Here is a 3,364-nt window from a genome sequence, read left to right on the forward strand (position 1 = left end):
AAAAAAAAAAAACAAAAAAGACCTGGGAGTTTGTGCCTCACCATTTTTCTTATTACACAGTGACGAGCCAATTGAACATGTTGGGGCCGGGACAGTGGCTTAGGGGATAGAGCGCTTGCCGCCGAAGCATGGGGAGCAGAACCAGAGGCAACAAGATGGGAAACCAAACCAACCGAGTATCCATGAAGCTCGCCAGACAGTTAACCAGGCAAGTGCTTTGGTGAACAATCAGGGACGCTGTCTCGGAAAGTAGGACTGACTCCTGAGTTTGTCCTCTGACCTTCACAAGCCCACCGTGGCACCTTCTGGGAACTCAGCGTACGCACGTCAGTAGTTTGTGTCACAAGGATGATGTGTCACCTGCTCACTCGGTAAAATGTGTCATTCCTACCAGTGGCCTTGTTACAGTTAGAGTTGCGCGATTCAAAGCAATGCACCGTTCTGCAAGATCAGTACGTGCGTCAGGAAGGTGAGAAGAAGCTGGGGCCAGGCAGAGTCCGGTCACCATGATGGAAGCTTCTGGAATCCTGTTTTGCTCATGGCCCAGAACCTGCCAATCTCTCAAGATCCCAGAGGCTGAGTCACAGTCCTTCCCCCACCCAGCATCTGTCATCTCCCTGTGGCTGTACAGCCAGGTCCTGGATAGCAGAGGGCTCCCACTGGCAGCTGTGAAGGGGTGGGGTCAGACCAATGGCAGCCGGCCAACTTCAGCTTCACAAATCACCGCCAAGCACCACCTCCTGCTCTCCAGTTTGGCTTCACAGCGGCTCATAGAACAAGTCTGGAAAACCCATGTTAAGTTAGGAACGCGCCAGCGAGGGAAAAAGAGGGTCGCTGGGAACCACAGCTGCTGGGCGTGAGCGGAGCACCACTAGATTCCAAGATGCCTTCTGTTTCCCACGCTCCCCCCATCCCTCGAGCAAAAAGACTCGTCTCCAAGACGTATCCAAAGCCCGCTTTTTGTGCTAGGCAGCCACTCAAGCTCTGAAAAAACTCAAATTTCAAGCAAATATTACACTTCCTTGATTTTAAGATACACATCCCTCGCGAGGTCGTTTCAACGCTGAGGATTGAATCTTGGGCTTTGTAAGTCATGCACATCCACAGACTATGTTCATAGTTAAAAAAAAAAAAATTAAGAGCTGGGTGGGGTTTCGCCTGCCTTTAATCCCAGCACTCCTGAGGCAGTGGCAGGTGGATCTCTGTGAGTTCGAGGCCAGCCTGGTCCTGTTCCAGGACAGCTAGAGCTGTTACACAGAGAAACCCTGCCTCATAAACAAACAAACAAACAAACAAACAAACAAACAAACATTAAGGACCTGTGATAGGGTCTGTTGGATGAAGGGACTTCATCCCAAGCCAGAGGACCTGAGTTCGATCCCAGGACACACTTAGTGGAAAGAGCGAACTTAGAGTGAACTTATTCCTGCAAGTTGTTCTCTGAGCCCGATGTGCATGCCATTGCATGCGTGTGAAGACACACACGCTCAAAATGAATGAACAAGTGAATGAATGTAAAAAAAAAATAGTTAAAATAAACTGGGCATGGTGATGTTGCCTATAGTTTCAGCAGGGAGGTGAAGGCTGGAGAATCAGAAGTTCAAGATCATCCTTAGCAATGTGTAAGCTTGAGGTAACTTTGTAATACATGAGTCTGTGTCTCAAAAAAATTAAAATGTCCATACTATCCAAAGTGATTTACAAATCATGTCAAAATACAAATGTTAGGATTGCAGAGGTGGTATAGCAGTTCGGAGACCTATTGCTCTTCCAGAGAACCTGGGTTCAATTTTCAGCACCCACATGGTTGTTCATAAGCATCTGTAACTCTGATCCCAGGGGATCCAGTGCCTTCTTCTGACAGCCAAGGGCACAATGTGTGCATACGATGCTGTTGCAGAATATTAGTTAGAAATGTTACATTCTTTTGTGCTGTGAAATATTTGTTTTGTGATGCAAAGACGTTTTGCATTCTTTTATGTTGCATTTGTTTAACTCTGTGAAAGTGTGTTACTTTACTTGCCTATAACACTTGATTGGTCTAATAAAGAGCTGAACAGCCAATACCTAGGCAGGAGAGAGAAATTGGCTGGGCTGGCATTCAGAGAAGAGAAGAGGGAAGAGGAGGAGCGAGAAAAGGAGAAGGAGGATGCCAGGGACCAGCCACTCAGCCAGCCATACAGCCAGCTACAGAATAAGAAGTAAAGAAAGGTATATGGAATAGAGAAAGGCAAAAGCCCAGAGGCAAAAGGTGGATGGGATAATTTATGAAAAGCAGGCTAGAAAGAAGCCAATCCAAGACGGGGCATTTATAAGAAAGAATAAATCTCCATGTATTTATTTGGAAGTGGGGTGGTGGGCCCTTAAAGAGCAAAGAAAAACAACTATACGATGCACAGATATACACGCAAGCAAATCGCTCATAAACATAAAATAATAAAACACACCTAAAAACGTCATTCTGAAACAATACTAATGGTCATATAAAAACACAAAGGACCCTGAGAAGCCAAAGCAACCCTGAACCAAAGGACAGAGCGGGAGGCATGGAAGCAGCTGATTCTAGAACAGCACAGGGCCACAGCTCTTTCTTTTGTTGTTGTTGTGGTGGTGGGTTTTTTTTTTTCAGTCATTTTCTTTGGTTTTTCGAGACAGGGTTTCTCAGTGTAACAGCTGTGGCTGTCCTGGCACTTGCTCTGTAGAGCAGGCTGTTCTTGAACTCACAGAGACCCGCCTGCCTCTGCTCCCGAGTGCTGGGATTAAAGGCGTGCGCCACCACCACCGAGGTAGTTGTTAGTTTCTTAGTAGTATTTTAATTCATTCTTTGAGAATTTGATCGTTGTATAAAACACATTTTTTAAAAATGTATTTATTTATGTTTATGTGTTTTGTGTGTATGTGTGCAGGTACATCATGTGTCTGCCTAGTGTCCCTGGAGTCCAGAAGACATTGGATCCCCTGGAACTGGAGGTATAGGCAGCTGTAAGCTGCCACGTGGGTGCTCGGCATTGAACATGGGTCCTCTGGAAGAGCAGCTGGTGCTCTGCCCCTGAGCCATCCCTCCAGTCCTGTACAATGGTTTTGATCATACCCACTCAGTGCTCACCTCAATGCCTTTCAACACGTTCTCCTCTTAACTTCATGTCCTTTTTCTTTTTTAAACAACTCACTGAGTCCGGTTATTGTTGCTCATGTGAGGATGGGTATGGAGTCATCCACTGGAGAATTGGCGATCTACTGTTGGCCACACTCCCAAAGAAAACTGGCTCACTATAACCCAGGAGCCATCAACTGCCAATGTCTCCTCAGCTAGGGGTGGGGCCTCCCCAGTCCATGCTGGATTTAAGTTTTGTTTTTTGTTTTT

The sequence above is a fragment of the Microtus ochrogaster genome, chromosome 5 (genome assembly GCF_000317375.1).
Source record: "Microtus ochrogaster isolate Prairie Vole_2 chromosome 5, MicOch1.0, whole genome shotgun sequence".
Lineage (NCBI taxonomy): Eukaryota > Metazoa > Chordata > Mammalia > Rodentia > Cricetidae > Microtus > Microtus ochrogaster.